Source organism: Sus scrofa, chromosome 6 (genome assembly GCF_054392235.1).
Source record: "Sus scrofa isolate SSC_HxYL_T2T_F1_AM1 chromosome 6, Sscrofa_HxYL_maternal_Yorkshire_Landrace_v2.0, whole genome shotgun sequence".
NCBI lineage: Eukaryota > Metazoa > Chordata > Mammalia > Artiodactyla > Suidae > Sus > Sus scrofa.
Window position 1 is genome coordinate 116,808,002 of NC_139388.1, and position 14,124 is coordinate 116,822,125.

Consider the following 14,124-nt stretch of genomic DNA (forward strand, 5'->3'; position numbering starts at 1 on the left):
CTCATCCAGTGGATAAGGTGAAAGGTGCAGGGTTGAGATGCCAACCCAGAGCTGTCTGCCTCCAAAGATATATCTTTCCATTAAGAGCTGTTGTTTCTTTCTTAAAGGCAAATTGTAAAAGAAGACTGGCAGGATAATGGCAGTGGTGTTAATGGAAACATTAATTACTGTTGCCATTGCTCAAACTTATTCTCCATCCCACCTCTGTGATGAAGTTGCTCAGTTTTTTTTTTTTAATTTTCTAATCCACATCTGAAAAATTAAGGCCCTCAAAGAGGAAATGATTTGCCCAAGTCCATGAACAAATCACTGCCAATGTTGTCACTCATTCCATCACTAAATCTCTCTCTCCTTACCTCAATTTCCTAATCAGCAAAAGGAGACAGATTATCTCCCCTCCTATTTCAGTGGTCAGAGCAGGAACCAGGAAAGGAATTCAGCATCCTTGTTTCTCTGTCTAAATGTTTTTTGTTTTGTTTTGTTTTGTCTTTTCTAGGGCTGCACCCACGGCAAATGGAGGTTCCCAGGCCAGGGGTCTAATTGGAGCTATAGCCACCAGCCTACGCTACAGCCACAGCAATGCCAGATTCTTAACCCACTGAGCAAGACCAGGGATTGAACCCACAACCTCATGGTTCCTAGTCAGATTCGTTAACCTCCGAGCCACAACGGGAACTCCCTCTCTGTCTGAATGTTCTATCAACAAAACTGTATTATATCTACATGCCTGAATTGGTGCTAGGACAGAAAAAGGGGAAAAAAAAAAAAAACCCTCAAGAAGGGCAGGAAGGGCATGGAAAAAGCAACTCATTCTCTCCTTCCACTAGAAAAAGGAACAATGACATCAATTCATTTGGAGGTAAAACTTTTGAAAACCCGAGAACTATGGCATTGACTGTTTAACTCTATTTCCCGCTCTGACTTGTCTGCCGCTGGCAATTTAGGACAGAAATGGCCCCATTAGACATTAACCAGGATGGAGGGTGGGGACAAAGAACCATGAGAGACCCACCCCCCCAACCCAAAATCTACAATGACATTCTTTATTTCTGGCTCATGGAAAGGAATTGGCTGGGTGTGCTAATTACCCTGGGATTTGCTGAGCCTTCTGCCAGGAGCACTGTAGACTTATTTCTAATTTACCCATTCTGGGCAAATCTGGAAGTTTTTACTTCATTCTCCCTGCCCTGGAGATACTGAGTACATGTTGTGCCCATAGCAAAGTTGTTCAAGCAAGTTTTCATCGGTGGGTATAACTAGGCAGTGAGTATAACAACCTGGAATTCAAGAAACGCAGTAGCAAGGCATACTGGGGAGACAGTATATGATTTAAAAAAAAAAAAAAGACTTCCAATATACTCATCTGTAAATGGGAATTTTAATACTGCTTTTATAAAGTTCTTGGGAGAATCTAATGAAACTATACATAGGCCTCCATCATGAAATGAATGCCTTCCACCTTCCAGATATACTCCACACACTTGGACATATCTTTGGGGACTTTAACTATGACAGTCACCTACCCCCTATTTATCTGTCAGATCTCAGATCAAGGAAAACTTCGTCAGAGCAGCAGTCCTTCTCTGAAGAAGCTCCCACAGTAATACCTTCCTATGCTTTTGATCTGCTAACCAAGTCCTAGAGCAGAAAAGGCAAGCTTCCTCTCCTATAACCACACACAGGTAATATTCCATTGTGTATATGTACCACATCTTCTTGTTCCACTCCTCTGTTGATGGACATTTAGGTTGTTTCCATGTCTTGGCTATTGCAAATAGTGCTGTAGTAAACATCGGAGTACATGTGTCTTTGCGAGTTGTGGTTTTCTCTGGGTAGATGCCCAGAAGTGGGGGGATTGCTGGATCAAATGGTAGTTCTATGCTTAGCTTTCGGAGGCATCTCCATACTGCTTTCCACAGTGGTGGCACCAATTTACAATCCCACCAACAGTGTACTAGGGTTCCTTTTTCTCCACACCCTCTCTAGCACTTCTTGTTTGTAGACTTTTTGATGATGGCCATTCTGGCTGGTGTAAGGTGGTACCTCAGAGTGGTTTTGATTTGCATTTCTCTAAGAATGAGTGATGTTGAACATCTTTTCATGTGTTTCTTGGCCGTCTGTATGTCTTCTTTGGAGAATTGTCTGTTTAGATCTTCTGCCCATTTTTTGATGGGGTTGTTTGTTTTTTTGGAATGGAGCTGCAGAAGGTGTTTATAAATTTTGGAGGTGAATCCCTTGTCAGTTGATTCACTTGCAAAGATTTTCTCCCATTCTGTGGGTTGTCTTTTCGTGTTGTTTCGGGTTTCCTTTGCTGTGCAGAAACTTTTAAGTTTGATTAGGTCCCATTTGTTTATTTTTGTTTTTACTGTCAATACTCTAAGAGGTAGATCTGAGAAGATGTTGCTGTCATTTATGTCAGAGAGTGTTTGACCTATGTTTTCCTCTAAGAGTTTGATAGTGTCTGGTCTTATATCTAGGTCTTTCATCCATTTCGAGTTTATTTTTGTGTATGGTGTTAGGGAGTGTTCTACTTTCATTCTTTTCCATGTGGCTGTCCAGTTTTCCCAGCACCACTTATTGAACAAGCTGTCTTTTCTCCATTGTATATTCTTGCCTCCTTTGTCATAGATGAGTTGGCTGTAGGTGCGTGGGTTTGATTCTGGGCTTTCTATCCTGTTCCACTGATCTATATTTCTGTCTTTCTGCCAGTACGATACAGTTTATATGATTGTTGCTTTGTAATATAGTCTAAAGTTCAGGAGCCTGATTCCTCCAGCTCTATTTTTCTTTTTCAGGATGTCTTTGGCTATTCTGGGTCTTCTGTGCTTCCAAACAAACGTTCAAATATTTTGTTCAAGTTCTGTGAAAAATGTCCTTGGTAATTTGATAGGGATTGCATTGAATTTGTATATTGCCTTAGGTAGTATAGCCATTTTTGGAAAGATCTTTTCTTTTTTAGATCAGGTTACTTAAAACTCATGTCATCCCCTTGCTCAAAACACTTCAGTCGCTTTCCACCAGCCTAGGAATATTATCCAAGTATTTTACCACAGCCCCTGTATTGTCTCAGCCCCACTGTATCATACTATTTCTTCCCTCACTCCACCCCAGATGTAGTGCAGATTCTTCCTATTCCTTAAACATACTAAGTTTGCTCCCATTTTAAGGCCTCTCTGGGGACTGTTATCTTTGCTGGATTATTGCTTCCCTGGGACCTTGTATAGCTAGTTCCTTACTATTTAGGTCTGAACTAAAAAATCACTTCCTGTCCTATGGAAAACAAACACCACCCCCCAACCTAAATTACTATCACATCATTGTATTTTATTTCCTTTATAGCAGTTGTCTCAGTTCAGGCTGCTAAAACAAAATATCAGACATTGGGTAGCTTATAAACCACAAACGTATATTTCTTACACTTCTGGAGTCTGGGAAGTGCAGGATTGTGGCACCAGCAGATTCTGTGTCCAATGAGACTTGCTTCCTCACTGACAGCCCTTTTTCTCACTACAATGTCACAGGGGGATTTCCCATCATGGTGCAGTGGAAGCGAATCTGACTAGGAACCATGAGGTTTGCAGGTTCGATCCCTGGCCTCTCTTAGTGGGTTAAGCATCCAGTGTTGCTGTGAGCTGTGGTGTAGGTCACAGATGCAGCTTGGACCTGGCTGTGGTGTAGGCCAGCAGCAACAGCTGCAATTAGACCCCTCCGTTTGCCACGGGTGCGGACCTGGAAAAAGACAAAAAAAAAAAAAAGACAAAGTCACATGATAGAAAAGGGGGCTCTCTAAGGTCTCTTTTAAGAGCACTGATCCCATTCATGAGGGCTCCTCCCTTGTGACCTAAGGACCTCCTAAATCGCCTACCTCCTAATACCATCACATCGCATTATATTAGAGCATATGAATTTTGAGGGGACACTAATAATCAGTTCGTAGCAGCAGTTATCACCATCTGAATTTATATTGCCTCTTTATTATGTATTTCCTATACCCGTTCAGGAAAATATAAGCTTCATGAAACAGAGTTGGTCCATCAATGAATATTTAATGAATAAACAAATTCTTGGCTCCACTAACTCTGCTGTGCACACATCTTGTAGACTTAGACAAACAGCATATCAGCAGCCAAGACTGAGCCATACAGATGTTCATCTGCCTTCTTCCTAAGGTTTTTTTCTGTTTTTTCCTTCTTTTAACCAGCAGTGAAAGGCTAGAACTCAGGTTGTTAGGAGTCTTGGGTCCATGCCTACACTCCATTCTGGGACAGCCTTAGAGCCATTTTATTGTTGTTACTCTAAACGGCATTTGCAAGGTCCAGAGCAGTGAAGTAGCCTCCCCCATCCCCTGTGCAAAGATAGAGAGAAATTCACACTTCCAGTCCTGTTCTCCTGGAAAATGTACTTCTATAGCCTACTTTGAGCCATGGTTATTTACCTCCCAATCCCTTAATTCCTACCCCATTTACAGATTTTACCTCATGCCTCTTTTCAATGCAGAAAAGACTGTCTTACTCATCTTGGTATATACAGATTACCATAGAAATGAGCATATAGTAGGTGTTCCACAGTATACACTGAAACAACTGAATATGTCTCCAAAATTATTAAGCTAAATGAAAGAGAGAGACTGAAAAGAAAACCCAGTTCCTTCCCATAGGGGGAAAAATAGATGGAATGAGAGTTACTGAATCAAAATATATATAACCAGTTAGACAGAAAAAGCCCTCCACAAGATCAAAAGCATCTCCCAAAGGATATAATGAATGTTTCCATATTTGAGTCACTTCAAACTATACTGAGCAATCTAAAACATGTAACTATGAAGTCCGATAAAAATAAAAATCTCTGTTCCAAGGAAAGATGCTGGGCTTCTGATTTGAATCCAAGATGGCCCAGCATTCACTACATGTTAATCTCCTCAAACCTCAGTTTCCACATCTGAGAGCACTTACCTATTTCCCAAGGCTGTCAGGAAGCTAATGAGCTTGTGTCTGCAATGCACATGAAGACCTTTACATGAAAGGTGTTACAGAAGGCCAAAAAATTCATCCTGGCATTTGTTTTAGTTGGAAAATTCCTTGAATTATTACGGGAAAAAAAAAAAAATCCACAAATGACTCACCAGGTTTTGACCCTTTGTAAATTTTAAAATCAAAAGATCTTTTAGCTTTAAAATGTAAATCTAATTATAGATAGAGATTGTAGAAAATTCTGCAGCATTATATAAGGCCAGGGGCTCTGGTAATGGCCAGCCTCAAATGCAGACGTGTATTGTCTCCAATGGGTATTGTCTCCAATGGGTATGAAAGGAGGACCACCTGTTTATTCTTTGCAATAGTTTGCAGGCAAAGAGACCAGTGCTTACTTCACAGCATAATCATCACCAGCCAGCCTGCAGGATCCATGCAAGGCCCTTCGAGAAACACTCCAAAGCAGATGCCCTTGATTAACTCTGTCATTTATATTCTCCACTCTATTTGACTGATGGAAACCAATCTTATCTCTAAAAGATTATTATTATTAGAAACTTTTTCCGAGACACTTAGACTTCACATTGGGGGAAAAAAATGCTGTCATTCTATCTTCTCCTTCTGAGTCTATTTCTCTGGAAAGAACAAGGTCATATATCATTTAAGCATATGTACAGAGGAGAATTTAGCTTTTTTTCAAGATAATGGTTTTTTTTTTTTTTTTAATGAGCTTCTCTTCTGTTTGTACTGTATAAAAGAAGACACAAAGATTTTTTGAAATTTTTTTTCAAAGATGTTTTTCTACAAAAGAGCATGCTTGCATCAAATTTTTATTAATGATAAGAGATAGCAGTTCAATAATAGGAAAAGCCAGGATGAAGCTGTGGAATCAAAATACTTGGATTCTATCTCTGTGACCACCACCACATAGCCTCCCTTAGTTTCTGCATCTAATTTAAAGGCTTAGGTATTTCATCTAATCATTTAACAGTGTTTTTACAGAGGTTGAACAACATAATATATTGGAAAGCATTAGAAAAATATAATTTATAATATTTTTAAACAAAACATTGTAGATATCATTACTACCACTGACATCTAGATCACATTGGGGTTTTTATTTATTTGTTTTTGTCTTTTTAGGGCCACACCAGGGGCATATGGAGGTTCCCAGGCTAAGGGTCAAATCGGAGTTACAGCTGCCTGCCTAGACACAGCCACAACACCACCAGATCCATGTTGCATCTGCTCATGGCAATGCCAGATCCTTAACCCACTGAGCGAGTGAACCTGCGTCCTCATGGATACTAGTCAGATTGGTTTCCACTGAGCCGCTACAGGAACTCCTAGATCACGTTGTTGAATAGTTATTATTGTCACACTATACCTGTCAGGAAAAATGTATCTAATTTCTGTCCTCTTGAATGAAGGGGACATTTTAACCACAATCATCCCTGGCCTATCTTATTTTTTGTGTTGTTCAATATTTTAGTTCTATCTTATTTTTACTTCCAAATTTGATGCTATTATTGTTTGACTCAGTCAGTGTTGGTTTAGCTTAACCTAAAGTGTACCATTTGATAAAGATTCCATTTTATGTCTCAGACCTTCCCTCAGAGATCTTGTATTCCCTGCCTCATTTATTAGAGCAGTGATTCTGCAATTGGAACAGCATCAAAACACCTGGAAAGCTGGATACAGCAACCTAGAACCCACCACAGTGTTTCTGATTCATAGGTTTGAGGTGGGGCCTGAACATTTGCATTTCTCACAGGTTCCCAGGTGATGCTGATGTCAACAGTGACCACACTTTGCGAATCACTAGATTTGGAGTGGGAATTGGTCATAAACTCTGTTTTTGCTTGTCTGAAAAACAATTTTATTTATCCTTCTTCCTGAAGGATATTTGAGATGCATACACAAACCTTGGTTGTTAAGATTATTTTTTCTCTCTTTCAGTGCTAGAAAATATCATCCCACATCTGTTGGTACTGTTTTTATTTGTTTGTTTTTAGGGCCACACCTGCGGCATATGGAATTTCCCAGACTAGGGGTCAAATTGGAGCTGCAGCTGCCAGCCTGTGCCACAGCAGCGCTGGATCTGAGCCATGTCTGCAACCTACAGCACAGCTCAGGGCAACACCGCATCCTTAACCCACTGAGTGAGGCCAGGGATCAAACCTATGCCCTCATGAATACTAGTCAGGTTCATTACCACTGAGCCATGACAGGAACACCTTTGGTACTGTTGAAAAGTCTAACATCGATTTAATTGTTGTTTCTTTGTGGGTAACTTTTTTGTCCTCTTTGGCTGATTTTAAGATCTTCCCTTTTGTTGATAATTGGCAATATTCAAAAATAAGGGTTTTTTTCCCTCTCTTTCTCTCTCTCTCCCCATTCCTCCCTCCATCCCTTCCTTCCTTCCTTCCTTGGGTGTGGTTTCCTTAATCTGCAGGATCATGTCTTTCATTAGGTTTAGAAATTTTTCAGCTATTATCTTTTCAAATATTGATTTAGCCATATTCTTTCTGTTATTATTCCTGCTGTTCAGAGAGGTATTTTCTCTCTTTGTCTCACTGGGTCACATTTTTCAAATCTATCTTCTATTTCCTTGCTCCTCAAAGAACGGGCATCACCTGAGAGCTTAGTAAAAATGCAAGCTTTTGGGTCCCACTTCAGGCCTACAGAATCAGAATATGTTTTTTAACAAGTCTCCTGGGTGAGTGCCATATACATTGAAGGCTGAGAATCATGGCTCTGATTCACTAATTCTTTCTCCAGGTGATAAATGCTTACTACATTTATCAACATTATCATTGCAGTGATTACATTGTTTACAGATTTCTATTGGTTCTTTTTCAGACTTTCCTGGTCCTTCTTTTTCCTTTGTCCTGATTTTTACTCCCTTTTAATTTTTTTTTAAACATTTAAAAAATTCTATATTTCTGTGTGCTTTATTCTAGCACCTCAAGTCCTTAGGGACTACAGTGCCTCATTTCTGGTCCAAATGACTTAGGGCTGTGCATTTATATTTGAATGATATGAATCTGTGGATTTGGAGGCACTGGCTTGATAGCTTGTTCTTCCAGTGTCAATTTGAGTTCCACCAACTGCCCTCAGGCATGACAGTTTGAGTCCACTTGAAATTACTTTCTTATCTTGAGATTCTTCCATAATACCCAAACAGGGTAATGTAATCTCCCAAGTTGTGTGAGGAGCCCATGCCTGATTACAAATCCTTTGGTTCATACAAATATCTCTTTGCCAGGAGGCAAAGTTTTTTCCAACCAACTGCTCACAGAGGATGGGACCCTATGAAGGGCTTAGCTTTGTGCCAGGTCTCATTTATAACTCCTACCTTGAAAAGTTCCAAAATCTTATCTCCTGGCCTTACCAGCTGGCAATGCCAATTACTGTAAGTCCCTCATGCAGACAAATACACTCAGGGCAGCTCTAGCTTTGCTTGTCACTCTGGTCCACAGCTCATTCAGCTTTTGCCCTGGGATTTATCTTAATTTCTCCAGAGCCCAGGTTCAGGAGGGGGAAAGAGGAGAGGAAGAAGTGAGAGGTAGAGCAAAAGAGGAAGGATAGGAGAAATGAGAGGAGAAGGAGAATGAGGGAGGGAGATAAAGGAGAAGAGTGTGAAGAAGGGAAAAGAAAGAAAGAAAAAAGGAAGAAGAGCAAAAGAAGGAGGAGCATTTATGCACCCAGCATCAGTTATTTTGTAGTTTACAATTTTCCATTTTTATCATATTGCCAAAAACTTGGCAGGAACCCTCCATTACATTGAATTTGTCATTAGACCACATGGTCTTTTACCTCTGGGCCTTCATTCATGACTATTTAACTTCCTCAGTGCTCCTTCACCTGGTTTCTAAAGGCTTTCAGGCATTCATAATAACAATGGCTTGATCAATAAATAGCTCATCTGACTAGAATCTGGAGATAAACAATCAAGCAGGCCAGTGATGTCAGGGCGTGTGGCCTTCCCCCGGCCACTGGATGGCTGGAACACTCCTGTCACAAGACCTGACACCAGTCAGTGTCCCAGACAAGAAAGATAAGCAGAGGCTAACACTTCCCCTCCTCTTTGTTGGCCCAACCAGCAGATTTCCCTTTCTGTCTTATCAATCAGAACCTTCTCAAGTCTTCCTGGCTTCAGGAAAACAAGTGAGTGCCCCTGAGAGTGTGGCACTGCCCGACTTACCCTACATGGCCTTATCTTCCCTGCTTTCAAAGCAGCCCCACCTACCACCTGAGCAAAAAAGTGGGATTCACTTACAAAAGCAGGGAACAATGTCGTTCTCATCCTGGAAGCTCATTGTGGTCTTTGCTAAAAAGTTACTCTTCCCAAATACACAGGTCTCCTGTGACACTCTCTCCTCAGAGCACTAAATTCAGCTCCCTTGTAACTTGCTTATGGAATCTTATTCTTACCCTCTTGTAACACTCCTCACACTTGACATTATTTGTGTCATGTCCACCTTCCATGCCATATTGTAAACGCTAAGAGGGCAGAGGTCATGACTGTTTTTGTTCAATACTTAATCCACATACTGAATGATAAACATATATTTGTTGGGGAGGGGGGGAAGAAAAATAATAAAAGCAAAATAGAGTAGGTCTCTACCCATAGTTTTATTCCCAAACTTTCCTCTGAGGATCAGACCCAATTGTACAATATGCTACTACACATTTCCACTGAGAGATCTTAACATAGCCCTAAAATAAAGCTCTTTTCTAGTGGAGTATGATTTTATGGTGGGGTTAGCTTCTGAAGTGAACACAGAAGCCACAATCAAATATAGATAAAAGTGCCCTTAGGAATACATAAAGCACGGTAATATTCAGAGACACTGTCTCTCAAGACCAACACAACAGCTAGGGCTTACTATGAAACTTTTCACAAAGCAGGTACCATAAACAATGATCATTTATTGAATATATGAACTGATAGTTTTGGGTGTGGTCCAGATAGCAGGGTAAACCAGAGAAAAATAATTATATTGTCCAAAGGGTAGCATTCCAAATTCCTCATGCCCTCTAATCATGCCTGTCTAGAAAACACTGTCATCAGATCTGAAATGCTGATTTACATCCTAATTATGCAGTTACTAAGCCCAACACCACAACATGGGTATTTCTAGTTTTTTTTGTTTGGACCTAAAGGATACATTTCCCCATTAAACAATTAGAAATGCAAACCACCACGGTGAAACTGCTTCCAGACAAACAGACCCGGAAACAACCCATCATTTTGGAGACTTGTATTTAACTGTGAATGTTGTCTTCTATTACTGGAAGCCACTTAAGGATCCTTTAAAGTGGTCACTTAAGAGGGTATTTCCTTTTAGAGACAACTCTGTGACTCCTGACTTCTTAAGGTTCTCTTAAAAGACAGACCAAAACTTTAGACAGACCAAAGCTTTAGTGTTTTCCTGGTTATGACATAGGAGATATGACAGTTCATTTTTGTCAAGAAGACCACATGGTATTCATTCAAAATTACCAATTTAATCTGATTATTTTTCTATCACAATTCATGGAATTCTTTCACTCAGTAGATTTTTGCACTGGCCCAGTTCCAGGCACCGGGTCTAGGGAGATAAAAAAGAATAAGTGGGCATAAGAGTATATCACTCTCTGGCAGGGAAAAAAAAAAAAATAACCATTTAGATTATAACAGCACACCATCACCATGAAAGAAGGAATTTTTCCTTTCTTTCCCTGGTTCTACATTCATCTTAAGGCATTTCTTCCATAAAATGTCTATCCTGAATCATGGCTAAGAGACAAATGAGGACCATTTTCAGGCTTGCCATGTAAGGATGCTGTGGTTGTACACTGTGCAAAGGTGTGACTTCTAGGGAGGCCATTCTCATTGCGGACATATCTTGACAAGGGCATACATGGAGGCTGAGTCCCAAGTGTATTCAGGGGTGTTTCCAGTCATTTCTTTAACATGCTTCTTCTTGAGAAGCCTAATTCCTAGTTAGACTCAAACCTAACATGGTTGTTTCTCCTGGGAGTAGGCTCATTCCACTGCCTCAGCCCTTCCAGGTGGGTCTTTCTGCTGCTCTTGGCTTTACAGGGTATCCTGGATGTGTGTAAGCAGGCAAGCGTACAGGCATGTGTGTGTCCAGCTAATACTCATTGTCTGTGGGGTTCAGTTAAACTCCCCCAGTGTAGAGCTATTGAGGTTACACTAACTTTTTTTTAACCTTATGGACCAAACCACTTCTTATAATTCCCAAATAGGTACTGGCAACAACCATCATCCCATTTCTCTTCCACAGAAAATAAAACTACGCTAAACTAAAAGCAAGAAAACATATCTTTCCTTTTTCTTTGTATATGCTCCTTGACAGAAGATGATGACAAGACTGCAAAAACCACAGCATCTGCCTTCTGTGCTGTGCACATGTAAAAGTCCTTTGATCTGCAACTGCAGCTATTTCCAGAGTTTGGCTTTGACTGAGGAATTCTTGGTCAGCCCAGAACTTTCACTCATGAGAAGCCATGTCCTTCCTGAGTGCAGCCTGCCCAACTGCCCCAGCAGCTGCTCTGGCTCCCAGCTGCCCATGACTTCCTTTGAAGCTGGGCTATCTTGTGTCTGCCCAGGATTCCTCTACCTTTCCTGCTTTGCCGCTGATTTGCTACAACTGAAAATCAAGAAGCAGCCACGCTTTTGGTCTTTCTTGCTTTTTATCCCTCCAAGGGTGCATTAAACAAGGCACAGGTAGAGATGTGAGTTTGGTCTTACAAGCACCTTTCTGGAACACACAATTTCTGTCTCCCAAGTGACCTCCCTTGACTGGATGAAATTCTTAAAACAACAACAAAGGAAAACAGCAGTGTGTAATTGTATCAACCACCCCCCTGCCCCCACCCCACACCCCAAGCACATAACAAAAGATCAGAAGCAGATGACCTCTGTCACCTGAAGCAAGAATATTTCCATGGCTCAGATAACTACCTCATCCTGATGCAGATTGGATCCTTAATGATTAGAAATCCCAAGCCATCTAAATTGCACAGCATTAGGAAATGGGAGAAAGGAGAATAACATTATCTATGACCTGGATTTGAAGGACCTTAAACCACCTTGCTTCTCCGGTTGCAGGATGGCCACTGCCACATGAACCCTCCTACAAGAGCAAAACTGTCTGAAAAACTATCCCTTTAAGGTACAATTGATTTAGCCATAAATAAATCCTGGAGGGAACATTCTGCTCTTTGCCAGGATGGCCAGCTCGCACGAAGTGCATGTTCTTTCGCACGGAGATATTTGATAGGCCCAGTATTGGCTGGAAAATGTAATTTGCTCAGTGAGGCATGCCCATCCCTTTCCTCTGATTACTCCCTGCTCCTTTTACAAATGCACCAGCCTCTCACCTCTCAGTATCCATCAGGGCTTATCATATGCTGATAGCAAATATTTATCAGATTGGGGATTATTTTATTGTAAAGAATATACACAGGCCAAAAAGCCATGTTGGTTCAATTAAAGAAATGATATCTCTTCCCCCAGGTAATTCCTAATAGAGTAATTATAAGGCTTACAAGCTTCATTGAGACCTTCCTGGATCCCAGTGATGCCTTAGTCTTCTCTGTGAACCGTTTTTCTTGATATTTTTCTAAGGAGAGAAGGTTAATCTTTATCAGCAAAGTTTCAACTGGAAGAACATTTGTGCTCATCAGTATTATTACTCTGGTGAGTCTGGTTTTCATCAAGAGCTTTAAAATGAATAGCCTCTGGGTTTTCTATAAACACCAAAACACACTAACGCAAAGTATCTCTGAGTGGGTCAGAATTGAAACGAGTTTCTGTTTCTGCCAGCTGGCTACTGTTGCTCCAATTACTGCTCCTACCTTTGGTTCAAGTTCTTAAGTTTTGTGTCCTCTAGGCAAAGGGAATAGCTATTCTTTTCTCCACAGGAATGGAGTACAGTTTGGTTCTTTCAACTAGGTAACAGGTGCAAATGACTATAATTCAGATTTAAACTTGGCTATATAGCTAGGTGCATGATGAACCCAGTTTTTTTATGGCTCAACCAGAGAAAAGAGTATCTCTACAAGACCCCAGAAAAATGTGAATAAAAAATATTGGTCTCTAAGGAGTATCTTTTTTTGAAAGGAGATAAAAAGATCCAAACAGTGACATAAATTGCTCCCAAGTAATTCTCCGAAATTCAGTACATCCGAGTAGACACTTTTGGTTGCTGTTATCTACTAAGAAATTTTGTTGAAAGCAGGTTTGGATGGGGCCTGAGCACCAGATGAAGGGGATTGTCTGTGAGGCCGTGTGATGTGGGAAGGGCCTGATCTAAATCTCTAGATACAGACTCTACTACCTGCTCTCCTCATATCTACACATGCCATTTCAGCTACTGCCTCTACTTCTGTAAGAATTCCTTTAACTATTAAAATACATATTTATATTAATACCTATATTAATATATATTATATTGGAGTTACCATTGTTGTTTGGCAGGTTAGGAACCCAACATAATGTCCATGAGGATGCAGGTTCAATCCCTGGCCTTGCTCAGTGGGTTAGGGATCCGGTCTTGCCACGAACTGTGGTGTAGGCCTGCACTTGCAGCTCAGACTCAACCCTTAGCCTGGGAACTTTCATATAAGATGCCACAGGCGCAGTAAAAAGAAATGAAAAGTGTGTGTGTGTATCTGCATATCTGCCTGTTAGGGTTGCTATAACAAAGTGCCACAAACTGGGTGACTTAGAGAAAATGTATTGTCTCCCATTCTGGAAGCCAGAAATGTGAAATCAAGATGTCAGTAGGGCTGGTCCCTCTGAGGACTGTGAAGGAAGGATCTCTTCCAGGTCTTTTTCCTTGGTTTGTGGATGGTTGTCTTGTCCCGGTGTCTTCACATCGACTTCTCTATGTGCATATTTGTCTCTCTACACAAATTTTCTCTTTTTATGAGGACAGCAGTCACATTGGATTAAGGCCCATGCTAATATGTACTCATCTTAACCAATCACCTCTGCCATAACCCTGTTTTCTAATAAGGTCACATTCTGAAGTGTTGGAGGGTTTGGACTTCAACATATAAAATTTAGAGGGATGGAATTCAACCTTTAACAGTTGGATTGGTAAAAAAAAAAAAAAAAAAAAGAACCTCTAAAGTT

At 40.6% G+C, this 14,124-nt stretch overlaps 1 long non-coding RNA gene across 2 annotated transcripts in view; it reads left to right on the forward strand.

The window, feature by feature from the left end:
- Positions 1 to 14,124, forward strand: part of LOC146402783 (uncharacterized) — a 72,077-nt gene that overhangs the window by 15,244 nt on the left and 42,709 nt on the right. For both annotated transcript variants that reach the window (XR_014805143.1, XR_014805142.1), the window contains exons 2-3: positions 11,267 to 12,157; positions 12,502 to 12,684. This is a non-coding gene — a long non-coding RNA (uncharacterized LOC146402783). The remainder of the gene's footprint in view (positions 1 to 11,266; positions 12,158 to 12,501; positions 12,685 to 14,124) is intronic.